General features: G+C 45.0%; 1 long non-coding RNA gene and 1 pseudogene across 1 annotated transcript; both read right to left on the bottom strand.

Moving 5' to 3' along the window:
* Window positions 1-442: 442 nt before the first annotated feature.
* LOC136546262 (putative leucine-rich repeat receptor-like serine/threonine-protein kinase At2g24130) lies at window positions 443-7,954 on the bottom strand (annotated as a pseudogene).
* Window positions 7,955-9,963: 2,009 nt separating this feature from the next.
* Window positions 9,964-11,158, bottom strand: LOC136546261 (uncharacterized). The gene is made up of 3 exons (XR_010781315.1): window positions 10,551-11,158; window positions 10,343-10,453; window positions 9,964-10,247 (listed from the first exon to the last, which is right to left on the bottom strand). It is a non-coding gene; the product is annotated as an uncharacterized lncRNA (long non-coding RNA).
* Window positions 11,159-13,735: the final 2,577 nt, after the last annotated feature.

The raw sequence follows: 13,735 nt of genomic DNA, 5'->3' as shown, positions 1-13,735 counted from the left end.
ATAAAAACATTAAACAGCTTGCAGACAGTCAAATAAACAGCCCATTGTATGATCTGTCTGTTTAGCTGTGTGTTAGATTCTAGGAACTTGTAGACAACCCCGTGTCTGTGGGCTGTACATGCCCTAAGGAGCCGGTGAAGTGGTTGCTTGAGAAGTCAAGGCGAATCAGTTTGGTGCAACGGCCAAGGCTCTCTACTGGTATCTGCCCCGACAGTTAGTTCCTCTGCAGCGAGAGAACACGGAGCTCGGCAAGGCTCTCGATGCTGCTCGGGATGCTCCCTGAGAGCATGTTGCCTGAAAGGTCCAGCACACCGAGGTTTGTGGAGTTGCCAATGGACGGCGGGATCTCGTCCATCAAGGCGTTGTTGGACAGCACGATCTGCAGCAAGTACCGGGATGAGATCATCGATATGAGCCAGCTCGGCAACGGTTGTTGTCGTCGTGGCTCCGGAAACGGTTGTCAGACAAATCCAGGTACATCAAGCCCTTCATGCCCGAGATGATGCTCGTAGGCAGCTCGTCGTCCAACAAATTGTTCTCCACATCTAGAATCATCAGAGTGGTTCAGTTGGCGAGCCACCGTGGCAGCGTCCCTCTCAGATTGTTGGAGTAGAGGTTGAGGACGAGAAACCAGCAGCCTTCGGTGCTCATCGAGATGGCACGGGGGATCTCGCCAGAAAGATGGTTATTGCCGAGGTCGAGGACGCCGAGGTGTGTGGCATTGCCAATGCACGCTAGAATTTCGCCTGTCAAGGCATTGTTGGACAGCACGAGCCGCTCCAGGCTCTCCAGACGGCAGAGGGACGTTGGGATCGTCCCATTCAGCAAGTTGCTAGACAGGTTCAACGGCATGCTGGTCATATCCCCGATAGACGCCGGGATCGGGCCGTCAATGGCGTTCAACTTCAGGTTGAGGTGCCACATGTTGCTCGGGAGCAGCGAGCCCAGCCGACTGGGCAGCTGCCCACCCATCCCCACGGCGGCGGCTTCCACCTCCTGTAAGAATGGATCCAAGTTGCTGTTGTCATCGTGGCTCCGAAAACTGTTCTTAGACAAATGCACGTATTGTTAGATTGATCTCCATCGGTTGATTCAACGGTCAATTGGGCCCTTGATCTGCGTCCTGATCGAGGGCGCCCAGCTGTTCTCCTAGCTGATGGCTCCCCGTCGCGCAGCGCTATAAGGAGGAAGGTGGGGGCCGAGGTGCAAGGTACGAGGTTCACCATAGCCGTCAGTGCCCCACCGAGGTTCCTAACCTTAGTCCGATCTAGAAGGGCACGTTGTAAGCGACGGGAAGTCCATACCGCCTTCACTGTCGCAACTGGTCCGTGCCTACGCTGCTGCTACCGTCGACGACCTAACAGGCGCCTGCACGGCTTCCCCTACACCGACACGTCGCGGCCACCTTGTTGGCGGCGCCACGGCCGCGACTACACTCGACGAGGTACATTACCAAGTCTGCTTATCTAAGTTAAGAATTTTCCCACTGATCTACACCTAGAGGTCCTACAAGTCTATCAATGATATCAGAGCCATGGTCCTAGTGTGTAGATCTAGCAGATTGAGGTAGAAAACAGAATAGAAATCAAGAATCAAGTGATTCAAATCGGATCAGAACCCTAACCCTAACCCTAACCCTAGAAGAGAGGTCGGCGAGGGGAGAGACCTACCCAGGTTCTCCTCATCGCCGATGGTACCGCCGTCGTGTGGGAAGACCGCGCGCGCTGGAAGAGAGTCACCGCCTTGCCGACGCTCTGCGGCGCCACGTACACGTGCGCAGGGCGCAAAGAGCACCACCACGGTGCCGCTCGACGGCGCCACGCGCGGCTCCGGCCGCACGCCTGCACCGGCGAAGGGCGCCATGGCGACACCGCCACCTGCGTCGTGTCCGCCCTTCAGATCTCAGGTGCGGCAGCTATGGTGTGCGGCGAAGAGAGGGATAGAGCTAGGGTTAGCGCGTATGGGGGACTAGGGTACCATCGCCCAGACCACTCGACGACGGCGCACTCAGCCAAGGGCGAGCGCGCACGCCGGCGAGGGGACCGGCGGCGGCGTCGCTACACCGCTGCTCCTTTTGTTTCTGGCTGCGGCAATGAAAGAGAAGAAGAAAGGTAGAAATGAGTTAGGGTTAGGGCATACCGTCGAGGCAACCGGGTTTTGATCTCGCGAAAATGAAGGCTGTCGTCGGATGAAGATGCACGGCTCAGAGAGATTTAGGCCGAAACCGGCCCAGGCGGGGTTGGAAAATCCCGGCCTAGGCCCAGGTTGCAGCCTGGGCGCGGGGAGTGGGCGCACGCGCGCGGCAAAGTAGGCCGCTGGGTTGACGCTGAGCCGCGCGCGTGGATCCGCAGAGAAATGGGCTGCGCACTGTTTCCCCGGGCTGGGCCGAATGCACAGTAATGAGTGTGAATTTGCTTATTATTTTTAGAAACAAATTTTGATGAATTTTGATTAGTTTTTCATCTCTATTCAATTTTGAACCAACGGGATAAATTATCTAGAGAGTAGATAAGTACACAGTAAAATGCTTCTGAAAAGTAGATAAATTATTTTTTCTTGTTTCCACTGCAAAGTTTAATGTTGATTATCTTCTAATTAAATTTGAACCAACGGGAGAATTTAATTTGAAGAGTCGTTACTTTTAGTAAATTATGATTATGTTTATTCTCTAATTAAATTAGAATCAACGGAAAAATTTAAATTAGAGGAGTAGTCTGATTTGTTTATGTTAAATTATGGTATTGTTATTTTCTATCCAACGTTGATGATAACAATATTATAATGAGTTTAAGGTAGAAGTTTAAATCTCTGATAAATTTTACACCAACATGGTCAATTTTTCAGAGAGTAGATAATGACCAAGAAATGCTCCTGAACTAATAGAATGTATTTTATTATTGTGTTTCGCTGCAATGATGTTGATTATCTTTTAATTAAATTTAAACCAACGGGAGAATTTAATTTTGAAGAGTAGTTATATGTCTTTCAAGTTAATTTATGAGTTTTATACATTAATTCTATTTTCTGCCCAACGGTGATGTAGAATTGATGCAGAAGCATCTTGTGAGTTTTATTTTTTAACCGACGAGATCACTCGGCTACATGCCAACGGGCTGTAATACTAGGGTATGTGAATGAAAGGGCTTGAGTCAAGCCAGTTCAGGATAGTTTTTTGTTAGTTTACTAATTTTCTGATTAAATTGGAACTAATGGGAAGATTTAATTGAAAAATAAAGTATAAGTGAATGTTTTAGTCATTGTGACTAAATTTTTCGTTATCGTAATTTGTATATAGATTTATCCCGCATGGGGATAAGTTTAGCATAGTACTTATGCTAGTCAATCCTGTATGGCAGGAGAAGTTTTGTGATGACATATGTTTTTGTATCCCGCATAACGAGAGAAGTTTGGGTAGCTCTTATGCTATCCTAGTATTGATCATGGCATAATAGAAATGCACCGTCATGGTCAATACTAATCAAAGGACAAGAAAAAGATGCAAGTGTAACTTGCAAAAGTACAATTAATAAAAGACCTCATCGAGTTCTTGAAGTGGAATGAGGAAAGTGTACTCCTATACGGATCAAGAAATAACTTTATGTGTGGCATAATCGTGTGAATGAAGTAAGTCATAAGTGTCTCCTTGTTCACCGTTTTCTGAATAGTTCTCGAAATTATGGCAGTATGGTTCATGCCATATTTCAAGGGGGGAATTGTGAGATGAATTAAGAGTAAGAATTAAGATCAATTAAGAAATTACTCTTCATTAAGAGTGAGATAAAGATGTTGATGAATGTGTATTCTTCATTAAGAGTGAGATACAGATTTTATAAGAAACTAAGTGAGATAAAGATTTTGATGAATATGACTGTCGGTCATAACAATGATACCCCTAAGCAGAGAAACAGCTAAATTTCTAGATTTTTTAAAGTTCCAAGAGAAAAATAGCATAGTCACCATCAAAGATATTAAAGCGGTGCTTAAAACGCCATATAAGGTTTTAACAGATTGAACCCAAATAAGAAATTAGAAGTTATACTATCTTTATAAAAGATGGGATGATTTGGAGGAGCACAGTATGTAGAGACCTATGACTTGAAGAGAAACGGGACTGCGTGCCCACTTTAGTGATTCAAAATAACAAATTTCTCGATACCTGTTGATGTTGTATGACTTATACAACACCTGTTGTCGGCTCTTGAAAGATGAATAATATAAACAAAGATCTTGTGATATAGGAGCCTGTAGAATCAATTGCCTCTTGGCAATGAAGAGCAACAACAGCCCCACATGAAAGTGCCAGTAGCTGAGGCCCTAGAAGGTCTTAAAGAACTAGTAAACCAGTTTTCTGATGACTATGAAGTCTATGTTAGTGAAGAAATTCAAATGAAGGGTGATCCCACCTCATTTGAAGAAGCTATGAGAAGCATTTACTCTTTTGAATGGCAAGAAGCTATGGAAGTTTAAATGAATTCGATGAATACCAATGATGTTTGGGACTTAGAAGAAATTCCTAATGGATCCAAAACAGTAGGCTGTGAAAGGGTCTACAGGACAAAATGTGACTCTAAAGAGAATGTGGAAAGATATAAAGCATAAATTGTAGCAAAAGGCTTTACGCAAAGAGAATGAATAGATTACGATGAGAGTTTTCTCTCCAGTCTCATGCAAGGATTCTTTTAGAATCATAATGGTGTTATTGGCACATTACGATTTAGAGTTACATCAGATGAATGTAAAGACGACATTCCTCAACGGGGATTTGTATGAAAACGTTTACATGGCACAACCCAAAGGTTTTGTCGTGGAAGAAAAAGAACATATGAGAAGCCGCCTATAAAATCCATTGATGGGTTAAAACAAGTCTCTAGACAGTAGTATTTGAAGTTGATGAAACGATAAGAAAGTTTGTATTTAAAGAAAATGAGAAGGACAATAGCGTTTATGCGAAATTCTAGAATAGAAAATTCTTTTTCCACATCCTGTGTATAGATGACATCCTACTCACTAGTAGTAATGTTAATCTGCTATTGAAGAAGAAGAAGTCTTTGTCCTCAAGTTTCAATGTGAATGATCTTGGTGAAGCCTCATTGATTTTAGGAATTAAAATTCACCGAGATAGATGAAAAGGGGTATTAGGACTATCGCAAAGGCATACTTAGAAAATATTATAAAGAAATAAAGTATACATACGAGTAAACATAAGCCTGCTCCTATAGTCAAGGGTAATAGATTTGAGAACTTTCAGTGTTCTAGGAACCGATATGAGATCGATCAAATAAACATGGTTCCATATGCTTCAGCTGTTGGAAGCTTAATGAATGTACAAGTAAGAATTTATCCTGACGTAGCTTACGTATCCAGGATATTTTGGTAGAAGTCCAGTCCAGGTATAAATCACTGGAATGGAGTTAAGAATGTCTTGCAATTTTTGCAAAGTATCATATGACTCATGCTGAATAAGAAAGAACAAGTACTCTCAAATAGTTGTCGGTACAAATGTTAAGTTTTGACGAGATGTGTAGTAAAATCCACAGTAGTTGCTAACACTCACAGTTAGAGTATTATTGTGGAAAAGCTCCAATAAAACAGTTGTGATGTCATCAATGATGCATACCATAGTATAGCTTGTCATAAGTCCTCAGGAACAGGCAAAAGTGGTTAAGGGAATATGTACCCGGATTTAACAATGGTAGTCAACAGCAATAACCATTTAAAGTAATTAACTCCTAAGACAACAGATCAAGTGTGCTGCCAAACACATTGACATTAAGTTATATGTTGTAAAGGAGAAAACCCAGAATCATTTTGAAAGCATTGAGCATATAAGTACCAAGCAAGTACTTGCGGATCTGCTTACCAAAGGCTAACCACCCAGTGCATTCAAAGAACACACAGTCGACATGGGTTTACAGGAAATCCTATGATTTCTGGATACTAGGGATATAGTTGAGAATTTGTTTTAAAACAGAAAGGTGTATTGTAGCTGTTTAACCTAATGACAACTGACCGTGACAATGAGGCACGCTCTATGCACTGATCTGCGATGGAATGGGAAAAAGATAAAGTAAGTTAAGTTTAAGTCATAAGGTGAGATCAAGTGGGAGAATGTTAGATTGATCTCCACCAGTTGGTCCAATGGTCAATTAGGCCCTTGATCCGCGTCCTAATCGAGGGCGCCCAACCGTTCTCCTAGCTGATGGCCCCCGATCACGCAGCGCTATAAAGAGGAAGGTGGGGGCCGAGGCGCAAGGTATGAGGTTCACCGTAGCCGCCAGCGTCCCACCGAGGTTCCTAGCCCTAGTCCGATCTAGAAGGGCTCGCTGTAAGCGACGGGAAGTCCACACCGCCTTTAACGTCACCACTGGTCTGCGCCTACGCTGCTGCTATCGTCGATGACCTAGCGGGCGCCTGCATGGCTTCCCCTACACCGATACGTCGTGGCCACCTTGTTGGCGGTGCCACGGCCGCGACTGCACTTGACGAGGTACATTACCAAGTCTGCTAAGTTCAGAATTTCCCCACTAATCTACACTAGAGGTCCTACAAGTCTATAAGGTACATGAACTTCTTCTTGCCCGAGATGATACTCGTAGGCAGCTTGTCGTCCAGCAAGTTGCTCTCCACATCTAGCGCCATCAGATCAGTGCAGTTGGCGATCTACCGTGGAAGTGTCCCTTGGAGCTTGTTGGAGTAGAGGTTGATGACGACGAACTGGCACTTGGTGGTGCTCGAGATGGCACGGGGGATCTCGCCAGAAAGACTATTATTGCCGATGTCGACGAGGCCCAACTGTGTGCAGCTGAGGAAGATAGCTTGTGGGATGGTCCCGGATAGGTTGTTTTGACGTAGTCCGAGATAGCTCATGGCCGTCAGCTCGGAAAGGGAAGGTGGTATTCCTCCGTGGAGTTGGTTACTGCCGAGGTCAATGGCTTCAATGTTCCGGAGGTTGAAGAGCTCGGCTAGAATCTGCCCCGTCACCTTGTTGCCGGACATTTCAATCACCTGGAGGATTGTTAGGTTGCTGAAGGCCAGAGGGATGCCTCCAGAGATGAAGTTGTCTTGCATGTATAGGAACTCAAGGAGAGTCAGGTTGCCGATGGACGGAGGGATGGTGCCAGAGATGTTGTCGGAGACGTTGAGGCTTTGGAGCTGCAAAAGGCTGCCGATGGCCAGCGGAATGGCACCGATGATGCGATTGTAGGCGGTGAGAAAGCCAGAAAAAAAATTAGCAGGGGCTTAACAAAAGAATAGAGATTTTTTTTATCTTCTTTTAACCTTAGTTCCTCCTACATAATACATATATGCATAAAATTTCAAGAGAGGGCTTAGGGGGCTCCACGTGTCCCAGATTGGTGGCTAGAGCCCCCCAGCCCCACCGCTGCCTCCGTCGCTGATTGTAGGAGACGTCGAGGTTCCGGAGCCTCCGGAGTGGTAACAGGTTACTGAAGATGGAAGCCGTGGTGCCATAGATATTGTTGTTGTTCATGAAGAGACTCTCGAGACGCGTGAGGTTGCCGACGGACGTCGGTACCGGGCCAGAGACGTTGTTGTTGGACACGTCGAGGCTCCGGAGGTGCGAGAGCTCGCCAATGACTGATGGAATAGCGCCAGTGATGCCCATGTTGGCGAGAGAGAGCCCAACAACGTGCTCCCGCCGCCAGTCGCAGGTGATGCCGGTGAAGCCGCAGACGTTGCTGTTGGACTCGTTCCAGTCCGCGAAGGCCGCTGCCGACGGCAGCGTGAGCCCCTGCTTCAGAGCCAGCAGAGTGGCTTTCTCCCGCTGCAGGTCCACGGCACGCCTGTCCGCCAACGTCAACGCGGATTGGAAGAGGAACAGGAGGAGAATGGCCATGCGCACCCTCATCCTGTCCTCGACGGAAAGGCACTAGGGCAGTGACACTAACCACTGGCACCGGGGGATGACGATAGCCAGCTAGAGAGTGCAGAGAGAAGTCTGCCGTCTGCAGGGTTAGAGTGGCTGTGGACTGGCATGTCTGCCGTGGGTTGGAACGGCCTAATGAAGGCCGCAGATGTCTTCCGGCCGGGATGCCATGATTGTGCGGCGCACGACGGACGGCTTTCCCCCCGCTTTGTGCTTGTGCATTATGAGTGGCTGGGTGTCTGGGGAGCATGTGTGCGCCGCCGCGCCAGGGAACAGCGACGGTCACGAAAATGGCGGGTGCGGCATCTGTGGTAGGCTCCGGCGAGCACAGCGTAGGAGATTGTGGCATTTCATTTCAGGTTTGCCGCCGCACTCAGCGGGAGCCAGACGGCCATTAAGTCGGTTAGTTCACAAACCGGCTGAAATGGTGCCTGACTAGCACATCTGAAGTGGCGTTGGCGTAGGTAGCCGCCTAGGCAACAGAGTTTATGAATCCGTTTCCCCTCTTGGCTCTTATCCAAGCACCTCAGCTTCGTATAAGCGGGCATTTGGACAATACAGAATTTCAGGAACTATCTCAAGCCTTGAAACGCCACATGATAGTCATGAAAAATTGGAAAGAAAAAACCATCAACGTGCAGTATACTGCCATCAAGCATTCGATCATATATTACAATACAAATCAATCAATGACTTGTGGAGGAAGAGGGGACAACGTTAGGGAATCAGAAGAAGAAAATATTTTTTTTGAAACAAACAGAAGAAGAAAATATCGATTACGGTTTGTTGTGAAGTCATCGTTTGAGCTGAAATCCTGTGGGATGGTTGATGGTAGCATATTCTATATCACCAATACTTTTGGAAACGTTTTTCATGCCTATTTGGTTTAGAGCAACATATTTTCCTAGTAGTATATAGCATGCATGAACTCTCTTTTCTGCTGTAGTTCCTTAAACCTCAAATAACCAATCCAACCAGTAATTATACAACATATTTTCAGCTGAACCAAAGATCAAAACCATACCATAGAAGTGATCATTGGTTTAGAAACATAGCAAAAGAGAACTCCAGGAAGAATGAGCGAGTGAACAATGTTTCCCCTCTTGTACGGTTGTACCTTAGAAGTTTTCTTGTATACGGCTAGCCTAGCTAACTTTTCCTAACAATCTGAACCAAACATCATAACTGTATTCTTAAAAGTTCATAGGCAACCTGATAGCATTCCCCTCTCGAGGCCAATGCAGAATTTGGTCCTTAGCTATCCTATATTTCTCTGGATATAGTCTATCATAGAATTTTTTAAATAATTTACACCCATGTGATATTTTTCATGCACCCAACAAGTTGGAAAGCAAAAAATATATAGAGCTCAATTAGTTTTTAGAGGGAAGATAATTAGACTATCTAAACAATATCATAACACGGGATTGGGATGTTAAAAGTTTGGGGATTTTGCAAAAGAGAACCCTGAAGACAGGGCCACCAGAGATTGAAGGCAAAATTCTGCTCAATCATATGTTGCACTCATCTGATTTAACTGTCAGTGTCAGCCAATTTCAGGGGAACATCATCGATATCCTGTTGCCATCAGAGATATTCCAGGGATGGTCCCATCTTATTGTGCCTAACATGCGCACCCACCGGAGGGTAACCCAGCTTTCACTAGGCATAAACGTTATTCACATTTAAGCTTTTAGACCCCGTTTGATCCATGCGTCAACTTATAAATATCAGCCTAAAACTGCTAATGCACAAATTGGTAGGCAGAAAGCTAAACCTACCACACATTATTTATGCCTTATAGTTGACCAAGAAATGTCAAAGAATGATTAGCACTTTGTGAACCAGAACTGTGGCCAGAAAGGTCTGCCTATACATCTAAATGATATTGTCAAACATTTTTTTAGGTACATCAAACCTTCCCTTTTAACCAAATATAGTGGAACTCGGTGTCTAATCTGTTCCTTACTGTTTCTCACTTCAAAACATGCCTAGCTTGCAGATTTATGGCACTATTCCATTTCCACCTTGGCAAATATTCCAATTGTTTAGCAGATCACACGTGCTATTATATTCAGAGTTTCACACCATTCCCATGAAAAGCGTGACAAATTAAAAAGAGGTAACACAATAGTTTCTGTGTCGAGGAATGTGCAAGTGCATAGATAAAAGTAGAGTTGGTCCTCCTAGTTCTCCAATGGTTTCTGAGTTCTGACTCATGTGCTGTGTAATAGGCATAGTAGAGTGCAACTTCTAGTACTCAGATGATGTGGGAGCAAAGCCTATCAAGCACTTTGGTTCATCAGATTCACGGCTTTACACCATTTGAGACAAAGCTATGACTATTGAGTTTGAGCAATGCCTACAAAAAGCTCAAAGCACGATGATATAAGCATCTAGTTAGCAGCCTAATCAGTGATACATCTACAAGACGAACTGGCAGTTCATAGTTCTGACCTTTAAGATAGAAGTGAATCCATAGCCATAGGCAATAGCCGTCCGTCGGTGTGTAAATGTGCGCCATTCTGTGGCATCCACTTCAGATGGAGAAGATTGCCTTTCTTTCTTCTGACAGGAGCACAACGTGGTCATAGAAGGTCATTCAGAGGTAAAAGAATGATAGAAGATATATGGCTCCATGACAAAAGACTACATAGTAATCAACCTGTGGCTCCGAGAAATGGATCTCAGCATATCTGCACATGCAACGGTAGAAAAAACGCTGCTCCTCCTGGGCTTCCCACACCCTCGTCAGCAAGGAGCTGCATGTTCCTGATTCTTGTCGAATGCCTAGCTAAAACCATATGTCAAGCTGAAGAGAAGCTCAGTGCTGGAATTCGGTTCCCCTAATGCCAATCCTCTCATGGTCCCCGCTAGCTGTCGTGGTTCCCAGCTCCCACCGCTAGCTGTTGTGGTTCCCAGCTCCCAGAGTAATCTGGTGGATGAAGGGGGTGGTGCCGTTGTGGCCGGCCGTACTGCGCATTTGCACGAGCAGGTGGTGGGCGCGTGGTGGGATCGCCCTCCGCAGCAGAAAATGGTGTGAAGGAGGCCAGCCTTGAAAGTTGAAACACGCCACGGTGGCCGGTGGGTCGCGCGTTGAGGCTAGCACTAGCAGCGACTGGCCGACCACAGTGGCAGCCGTGGCACCCCTGCGCTCGCGGCTGCCATCTTGCATTCTCGCTTGCTACAGCGTTGGCACTACGGCCGAGCCGGGGCAGCAGCATTCGTCTCACCGATTTCTCAGCAGGCTGCATCGCGAATCGTGATGCAGAGTGGGAGGCGCAGGACTGCAGGAGGGCCGGAGACGAGTCTATGAGCAAGATAGGATCGAGCCAGGCGAAGTCGGCCGGAGTGACGAGGACTGCCGGTTGAGTTCGAGAAGGGCCTCATTCCCGGTGCGGGAGTCGATGGAGCAAGTTTATGGGCTTCCAAGTTTTCCTATGGCTGCGCCCGTGGACTGGGCTGCTAGAGTTACGCCAGGTGGGCAAGACCGCAAGAGGCCTAAAGCCTCGGAGCGTATCGAGCAGGGCCGGGTTTCTAAAAAAAACGAGCAGGGGCGGTAAGAGGAATAGCAATTTTTATCCTTCACTAATGCTTAATTTTGTGTATGAATTATCAAAGTAGCCGTTTAAATTTTGAGTATGAATTATCAAAATAGTTGTTTCAACTCTTAAGTTTACTTTTGGGGTTAATCACGTCCTTGAACTAGGTTTGGGCATTCGGTTCTCGGTTTGGTTGAAGAAATTCGGTTTCTAGAAAATGGGAACCAATCGATTCCAATAAATTTTAGGAACCGAGCATTTCATTTTTCGGTTATTTCAGTTCCGGTTCTAATTGTACTAATTGAATTTTTTAATATAAGTTAATACAACAAAAAAATTAGGTTTTAAAGCAAATTTAGACAACACTACCTCTATTTTAGATAATACTAATTGATAAGGGAACAATAGCAATATAGTAACACAAATACATAGCAATTTAATATGAGACATCACACATAAATCAAACATAGCCTTACAAAAGACAAGTAAGGGAAGCACAATTCATGTATTTGGGTTTGTTCGGTTAATTCGGTTATCTGAGAGTTGGAACCGAAATTTTCCGGTTATTTCGGTTCCTTGCAATCTTGAACCGAATAAGAACCGATTTTTTCGGTTTCGAATTTTTTTGTTCGGTTTGTCGGTTTTGGTTAACTATGCCCACTCCTTCCTTGAACTATCAAAATCGCTATTTCAATCATGAAACTTTGCAATTTGGCTCAGTTTCATTCATAAACTATTAAAGTGACAGTTAAAAGTCCTCAAACTTCTCTTTTATGCACATCTTTATTCCTCATCCTATATGGCCTGCCACACTTCATTTACATTTCTTAAGGTACTAAAGTAAATCCTGGAGCTGTTGCAGATTAAAGGCCTCCACCGCAACACTCTACCGCCTAAACCCACATGCATCCCTCCACCTACAGTCATCGGACCAAGCTATGTCACCAACCCATATCCTAGCCTCCTTAGCTCAACACGGCTTGCAATCCTCTCAATAGTGACCAAAGAGAAACAAGGCACATTGGATGAGACCGAGGAGCAATGATGAGCCCAAAGAGAAATTTGACAACCGAAACATCCACTTTGACAAATTGTAGATGAAACTGAGACCAAAAGTAAAGTTTGATGAATGAAATGGCCACTTTGATAGATTGAGGACGAAATTGAATCTAAAAGTGAATTTTAAGGACCGAAACGACCACTTTTGATAGTTCAGGGACAACACTGAGCATTAGGCGATAGTCGTTCGTTCATGCAAACATTATAACCACTTCCTACAACTCTACCATGGAAACAGAATATAAACTATCTATAGTGCACATATTATGCTAAGAGTATGTCACATTGAAATACTCAACTCAGAACAAGTTTAGTTTTGGTAATGTGCTTTGAAGCCTGTGCGATGTGGAAAATCACCAACACAACTATACAATCTATCTATCTAGTAGTGTGCCATGACACGGTACTCCGCTTCTATAGTGGAACTAGCAATTGTCTATTGCTTTTATCTCATTCGAGATAGTGGAGAGTCACCCAAAAAACAGAGCCTATAGTTGAGCATCTATCTAAAGACCCAATCCGCATCAGTAGTTACACGCAACTTTAAAGAAGACGATGGAGGGAAAAAGGACGCGTACTATATGTTTAACAATAACACTTATTATTCATTGTAGGGGAAATATATGTGTGATAGCTTGCTTGTAATAGTCTTAATTTAAGTCAAACCTTGCTTGTACTATTCTTTTTTAGGTAAATAATTATTGGACCTTCGATATTTACCGGACCTCCCATCCTGATTTGTCCCAGTGGCTAGACAAGGCCTTCGAAAGGTGCTTTGGGTCTGCCCATTATAATATTTTCTGGATTTTGAGGGGCAAGTATATATACTCTCTCACCCCCTTATCTTGTGGTTGTGGCAGCTCTTCCACCACTGAAAACTACCTTTTAGAGGTAAAGAAGCTCTCCCCTCTCCCACTTTGTGATGCTTGTGCGATTTGTGATGAATCTAAGAGTTGGGGTCAGAGATTGGTGATTGAGAGCAAGGGATAGCAAATCTCACCCTAGAGCAAGTAACTCATAAACTTGGAGGTAAGCCTCCTAGATGGCTGGGCATTGTTCGGCAAGCTTCTAAGCTTGTGGTGAGTAAAGTTTGTGGATGTTTCAAAATTTCGCCTCCGCGATAAAAAAAAACTAAGGTAATGAAGGCCAAGGTCAACCTTTGTGGTTCCTTTGGCGAGGGTAAGTGGTCAAAAGAAACCTAGTTCCCTTGGGAGCATCTCGATTAATGGAGACGTAAGATTCACATAGG

The sequence above is a fragment of the Miscanthus floridulus genome, chromosome 3, assembly GCF_019320115.1.
Source record: "Miscanthus floridulus cultivar M001 chromosome 3, ASM1932011v1, whole genome shotgun sequence".
Classification (NCBI taxonomy): Eukaryota; Viridiplantae; Streptophyta; class Magnoliopsida; order Poales; family Poaceae; genus Miscanthus; species Miscanthus floridulus.
The sequence above is the reverse complement of the archived record's forward strand: the minus strand, read 5'-3'. Positions and strand labels throughout refer to the sequence as shown.